Genomic DNA, 7,994 nt, shown 5'->3' with positions numbered 1-7,994 from the left:
CTTTATAGATTTCCTGAATCTTCCCAATAAAGTCACTCTAACTGACCTCCCTATGTCCAGATATATGTTGGAGACTCTAAAGGCAAGCTTTTCTAGAAGTGGGACATTTTTAGCAATATCTCCATGAACTTTTTCTAACAATGGATTGATTAGTCTCAAAAAGCCCAGATTCCACTTGTAGTAACAAGACCACTCATGTTCATGGAACAATTGGAACTAAATTTCTGATTTTTGAGAGAGGAAAGTACCATAGTAACACTATGCATGCCATTTGACCATTTTAAAATATAAGATATAAAAAAAAGTCATAATATGAACTGCCTATTTTTAGCCTTCTAAAAATGACATAGAAGAATGCACCCTATCTCTTAGTAACTGAATAATAGCCATTCTTTATTTTCTAGAACAGAAAAAGGAGGATGAGTTGTGGCCATTATTGTTCTCTTTCCTCTTTCACTGGATTTTTTAAAAATTTAAGTAAATCAAAAATCAGAATTAGGAATTATTCAATGCACAACACTTAATAGTTGGTTACTAATGAAAGACAAACAGCTGCAGAGTTACGTTCTCATACTATGCCTTCTTCCAAGGCCCCATATATATAGAATATTATCTATTATGGAATGGGGTTTTTTAGATTTTTTTATCCCACCTTTATTATTTTTATATAACTCAAGGTGGTGCACATACCTAATACTCCTTCCTCCTCCTATTTTTCCCACAACAACAACCCTGTGAGGTGAGTTGGGCTGAGAGAGAGTGACTGGTCCAAAATCACCCAGACGGTTTTCATGCCTAAGGTGGGACTAGAACTCACAGTCTCCTAGTTTCTAGCCTGGTGCCTTAACCAGTAGACCAGACTGAAGAGAGTTTCTGAAGAGGGTTGATTTGTTTGTTGGTTATCACCAGCAAGAGATTTATTATATCTTTGTTGAAAGGAATATCTCACATAATGTTGCCTGATGAAATGTGGAAATTAATGGTGGATATGGAACATTTTGTAACTAGTAAAATACCTTTAGTAAAATTCTTGCTAGAAAGGAAGCTAGAGTAGTGTGGGGGGTGGTATTTTAATTGTTCCTAAATTTTATTTTTACCATGGATGTTTTAATTTTGTCACTATCATGTGAACCCAGAGTTACCTTGTGTGAGATAGGCAGCTATATAAATATGGTAAATAAATAAATAAACTGCCAAGAATTTATTCTGATTGCAGTGAGATGTAAATGTAATAAAGAAATAAAATACTAACATTATTAATTCAGAAAACAAGATAGTCATATAGACTGGGGTGGGGGGACCCTGTTTTGAGCAACTTAGGTATTGGCATTCCTACCACAAACCAGATGAGAGATTGAAATGTCCTCTATACAAACACCACATATTCATTCTTTAAAGGAGAGAGCAGTGGGGAGACAAGGAGCCAGAAAAGGTTGCCTTGTTATCAAAAACTCATTCTCAAGGAGGATGGTTAGTGACTCCTGTATAAATTTGGTGCCATCTTGTATTGTTAGTACACATTTCTATCTTTACTGAAGGATTTTCCAGTTCTAGTGAATTAACTAAGATTATCCCCCCCACACCCCAACAAAATTCCCCAAGCTTAGAGCCCATTGTTTCCTTTTCCTGGTAGGCTTTGAGTTCAAGTAATAGTCTAGGCTCAGCCTGATCAGTTTTCTGGAGCATTTTACAGAGTTGACATAAATCATGTTAAAGACAATAATGTTGACAATTCCACCCAATTTCTTAAAAAGTTGGGGGGAAAGGAGGAAATATGAATCACAATGTTTGCAGAAATGTTTTGAATGTGGGATTATCTTGCAAAACCTTATTTAGCAAAATTTTCTCCGGATATTTTGTTGATGAATAGCATGAAACTTTATCAGAAAACTTCTTTCCTACTTGCATAATATAACCACAATGGTTAAAATGATACCTATTGTGCAACACTTAAGAGCTTCACCAATACCAAATATGAAAGCTTTGGGATGTGATTTCTCTGACATACCTCATGGGGCATCTAAAGATATTTGGGGTATGACAGAGCACTCATGAAATAATCAGAGTTTCTTTAAAATTGTAAAATTATTTTTAACTTCAACTTTTAAGTAATTCTCTATTGTTATGGTCCCAACCCTATTAGACTTCTGTAGAGCTGAAAAGATCTGATTTTTCTCTTGTGCGCTGGACTAGATTGGCCAAAGAACCCATTCTGTGATGAGAGTGTTATAACTGAGTGCCAGCCTCCATTATGCGTTGATGATGTGTCACTTTTGTCTAATTATTTGTTTTGCGTAGTATTTTTTCTTTTCTTTTTTCTTTTATTGTTATATGCCAGAAAGAGTCTACAAATCCCATAAATTAATAATCATTACATTTCTTCCTTTTTTGTGAATCATTGGGAATTGAATTATGTGCATAAAAGAATTGTGACTCCCATTTTCTGATCAAGATTCCCCTGAACTCTTTCTTTCTCAGGTATCATCTCCACATGAGAAAAATGTTCTTGAAAATGCCCTACAAAAGAATGCATCAGTGTTAAGTCTTGATGAGACTGGTTGACTACAGCAGATTGAGGAAGGTGAAGACCCTTAAACTGTTTCCAATTCCAACAAGTCTTGATTGCTTGTTTGTCCTTTTATAATTAAGGGAGGATACAAAGGTGGTGCCTCATTTCTGTCCTAAGGGGTAAAAGAGAAAGAGGAACACATGTGTTTAAAAAAATGTTGCAGGCTGATATTAAAGGTAAGCCTTGGATCAAAATTAATTTTCTCATTGACCCATTTAAGTTTTAAACTATCCAATAACCGCACTATCCAATACAACCGCATTGAAAGTGGCATCCTTTTTTTTTTTCTGATTGCCATTGAAATACAATAAAGCATGTTATGTCTGTAAACTGCTTGGAATCTTGAGAGAGGAGCAGCATATCAGACAGACAGACAGACAGACAGACAGACAGACAGATGGTCTCTCCTGCAGATATAAGCGGCTATATATGTTTATAACAAGAAAGCTGTCCCACAGGTAGTCATTTAAGCTGTTCAGGGCTTTAAAGAGAAATCCCAACACCTTAAATTATGCCTGGCAAGGAACTGACAAACCATGTAGATTTTTCAATACAGATAACATATGATTCCTGGATCTTGCAACAGCTTTATGTTTAACTGTCAGATTTTCACCAATTGCAGCTCCTAGAGCAGTGTTTCTCAACCTCAGCAACTTTAAGATGTATGGATTCCAACTTCCCAGCATGGCTGGCTGGGGAATTCTGGGAGTTGAAGTCCACATATCTTAAAGTTGCTGAGGTTGAGAAACACTGTTAAAGAGACTTTTCTTGAACAACCCTATCTACAGTGAATTCTGGTAGTCAAGACAGGGTATAATTGAGGCATAAATCACTGTTCCTAAACCTAACACCTCAGGAAGGGTTGCAAACAGTGTACTCATATTAATTGCACAAGAGGACTCCATATCACAGCTGCCATTCACAATCCAGCGACAAATAAAATCCAGGAGTGTTTTCACATTGCAGACTTGCTTTGTCTGGGAGAGAGCAGCCATCTCTAAAACAGACTGAACTTCATCCCTGAATCTGATTTCCTGTTTACCAATAACATTTTTTGTCTTTTAAAAATTTAATTTAACTTGTTCTCCCACATGCAGCCAATATTCAAATGTAAGCAGCTTAGGGATCTGTGGATCTGGGGGGTGGGGGGTGGGCAGTTCAACTGAGGCCCTACTCTCTACCTGGAATGGGTGTGTGATGAAAACTTGGATCAGATTGTTCCTTTGTAGCCTCTCCTTGTTCATTGATCCCGTGGATCTTCTTGGTTTTTCAGGAGAGGAAACAACCGAAATGATGCCTAGAGCAGTGTGGGGGCAAGAAAACAGTGACCCTGGCAAAGGACATGGAAGAGCCCATGTAAGGATTACATAGTGGTGATAAGTGTTGCAAAATGTAATTATTTTTCTGCTTTTATTGCACAAGAACATCTATAGGACCATTGTGAAGAATACTCTAGGTATTTAGCAGATAAAGTTGTTTGGATCCACTTCGGGTTAGACTGTGACTGTGCAGGTCCTGTTGAGTTGGTCATGGTACCTGGGAAGTGTTTGCTTCTATTATTCCTGAGGAAGTGGACAGATTCCTCATAACTGTTAGTCCAGCCACCTACTTATTATTAGATCCATGCCCCTGTCCCTGGTTGGTTAAGGCCTCCTGGGATGTGATATGTGCTTGGATCCATGCAGTGGTAAATTCATCCATGAGAGGAGAATTAGTTCTTCTTTCTTGAAGGAGGTGGTAGTACATCCTCTCCTCAAGAAACCATTGCTAGATTCAATGATTCTGGACAATTTTTGATCAGTCTCCAATCTTTCCTTTTTGTGAAAGTTGTAGAGAAGGTGGTCAGGCTACCTGGAAGAAATAGATTATCTGGACGCGTTTCAATTGGGTTTTGCACCAGGGCATAGTTTGGAGATAGCATATACAGTGGTACCTCAGTTCATGAACTTAATTTGTTCTGTGACTCTGGTCGCGACCTGAATCAAATTTTCCCATAAGGTTCAATGTAAATACAGTTAATCCGTTCTGACCCCTCCGAATTTGGTCGCAACCCGATTTTGGTCGCGTCCCAAATCAAATTTTCCCATAAGGTTCAATGTAATTACGGTTAATCCGTTCTGAACCGTATGTTTTTTTTTTTTAAACCACAAAAATATGACACAAAGTACAGTACGAAGAGAGAGAATGCTAACCTTGCTCGACGCGACTTCTGACGTGGAGGACAGGAAGGCGGGTGGGGAGGCGGTTATTGCTTGGAGGGAGAGTCCCCCTCCCTACAGGAAGCCACGACCACGTATAACGGGAGGGAAAATGGCTGCGGATCCTGTTCGTCACCCGATCCGGCGTTCGTGAACGGAAGCAAAATTTTGCAAACGGTGCTGTTCATGACCCGAATTGGTCGTGAATAGGAGCGTTCGTGACCCGAGGTACCACTGTACTATATTTATTGATAACCTCTTGCAGAGCTGAGATGGATGTGGTGCAACCATCCTGATTCTCCTTAATCTCTCAGTGATTTTTGATACCATCAGTCATAGTATCCTTCTTGACTGACTATGGAGTTTGGGAATGGGAGGCAGAATGTTACAGTGCTTCTACTCCTTTCCCCATGGCTAGTTCCAGTTGGTGTTGACAGGTGGGGAGGGTCCAATCCAAACCCTTTGTTTGTGGGTTGTCTCAGGGCTTGAAGCTCTCACCTCTCATTTAACATCTACATGAAACTGCTGGGTGAGGTCATCTATTGACATAGGCAGATATGATCAATTTGTCAGTGATATTCAGCTATATATCGTGACTCCTGGTCAATAAAGTGATACTATTGAGGTCATGCCCCAAGTGATGCTGTTCAGTTCTGGATAGGGAGGAACAGGTTCACCTTCAACTCTGACAAGATCAAATGGCTACAGGTGCATGGTTCTTCTGGTGCTGATAAATTTCTTTTGTTCTGAATGGGGTGGCACTTACCCATTCAGAGCTGGTGTGCAATTTGGGGACCGTCTTGGGCTCACAGCTCCCACTTGATGAGCAGGTGGCAGCTATGACTACGAGAGTCTTTGCACAGATTCATCTGGTATGTCAATTGCACCTTTTCCCAAGTCCCTTCTCATAGTTACTCATGACTTGGTCATCTCATGTATGGACAATTGTAACATGATCTATAGGTGGTCCAGGTGCAGCAGCATGAGCAGTTATGGGAGCACATCGGTATACCCATGTACCACCTCTGATACACAAGCTGCACTGGTTACCAGTAAAATTTGGGGGGCCATTCAAAGTGTTGATTATCACCTATAAAGCCCTTTGTAGCATAGGGTCTGGCTAATTGAGGGAACACCTCTGTCCCATCATTTTTGCCCAACATGTAAGAACTGACAGAAGAGGTGTGCTTCATGTCCCCTCTGTTAAGAAATGTCAACTGATGGGACCTAGGAAGCATACCTTTTCTATCATAGAACCTGCCCTCTGAAATCGCATTCTTCAACTGCAAGCTTTAAGACAATTGCATTCTTCAGGCAATTGCATTCTTCAACTCACAAGCTTTAGAAAATCTCTAAAAACCACTTTTTTCACAAACTGTGGGTTCAGTTGTTGGTATGGCCATTTGATCTGCAGTGTTTGCCTTGGCTATGGTATGTTGTTCCCCCTGTTGTGTTTAGGTCTATTCTGATGTTTATTTTGTTTGTTTTTAGGTATTGTGTTAGTTTTAATTGTGTGCCACATAGAATGAATGTTACATTGGGTGGCTTTAAATAAATAAATAAGCAAGGAAGCCACATTCAAGGTAGATATTGAGTCACTGGAGTTAAACACTAAAAAGAAGCACTGTAGATATGGGTGTCATCATCATACTGATGACACCCCACTTCAGAAGTCCAGATAATATTTCCCAGTCATTTCACATAGATGGTGAGCAATGTGGAGGACAAGGTGAAACATAGGGCAATAGTCTAGGTATCAAACTCTAGTCTCCCTGTACTCCTTTCTAAATGTGACCCAATGGACAGGACTAAAACTACTGTAAAACAGTGTTCCCAATGTCCAGATCTACCCAACAGTCCAGAAGAATATCATCATTCATGGTAAAGAAAGCTGCTGAGATGTCCAGAAGAACAGACAGGGCCACTCCTTCCATGTATTTTCCAGCAGAGGCCATTCACTAAGACAACCAAAAATATTACTTTATACTGTCCAAAGGCCCAACTGAAATGGGCCCAGGTATCATTGAGATGCATCTGTAGCTGCAAAGCTACTACTTTCTCAATCACCTCTACTAGAAATGCAATATTATTGCATAGGCCTCCCAGGTCACAAGAGGGTTTTATTAATAGAGATCTTATGACTGTCTCATTTAAGCAAGAAGGAATACTCCCCATCCACTTGCCTTAACCATGGGATACAGTCCATCCCTGTAAAGGATTGTAGCAGCCACCAATCTAAAATTTACAAGGGAGTAATCTGTCCACGACAGTGTTCACATAGAGCTCCTCCAACTTCAAATCACCACTCTGCAGAAACAGAATGCATAAGCCAGCATTTAGCCTGCTGTATAAGTGAGAACAGATATTCGCTAGGTCTGGTCATCATGAAGGACATGAAATCCTGAACCTCTCCTGAATAGTCAACCTCAGTGATTGGCAAGAATCCTAGATTAATCCAACTTCACACATATGATCATCCTGTTAACTCTGGAAGAGAGGTAGAGGTGTTGAATATGTATATTAACAGTATCCATACGCAGTCCCCTCCACTCAAAGGTAGCAGCAAGCAATCAAAATAAGCAGATTATTGAATGGAACATCTGGCCTATGAGATAGAACTCCTATGGAACATTTCTCCATCTACCAGTCCTAGTCTTCTGCACCATGGAGTAGCCTGATGAATAGTGCTGGGAGATATTTGTTTTCTTGGGAATGATGATCACTTTCTTAGAGGCATTAGTTATAACACTCCTTGATAGCAAGGGTGCTGTTACCATGAGGCTATAATATTTTTATCTTATCTCTGAAGGTCTTATTCTTTAATCTTTTTTCCTGTCTCAGTCTCTCCAAATCTGCCTCAAGGAGCAAGTGACCTTCCTGAGGGTCAGGATCTCAGTGCATTGAGTACACTTTATAGGTGTGCAATACACTGAGCTTCCTTCTTCATTATACTTGTTTTTACCTTCCTCAATGGCTTTCTTCATTGAGTAAGTATGCAAAGATGGGATCAGAGCCTGAAAGGTAGAAGGACATAATGGAAATTCTGTTTGCTGCTTTCTGTTATATTAGTATAAAACTAGGAGTTTTTGTACTAATGCCAAATGAAACTTGCTACTTAAAGTTGATTCTAGATAGCACACACAACAGTGGTCAAACAACAGTTTTTTATTGCATTGTAAACATTCATATCTGAACACCATAAAATAAGCTAAGCTTGAGAAGTATGG

This window comes from Python bivittatus, unplaced genomic scaffold (assembly GCF_059951505.1).
Source record: "Python bivittatus isolate LINGU-HERP-01145 unplaced genomic scaffold, Pbiv_v1 ctg000000_np1212, whole genome shotgun sequence".
NCBI classification, from domain to species: domain Eukaryota; kingdom Metazoa; phylum Chordata; class Lepidosauria; order Squamata; family Pythonidae; genus Python; species Python bivittatus.
Note: the sequence above shows the minus strand (reverse complement) of the source record.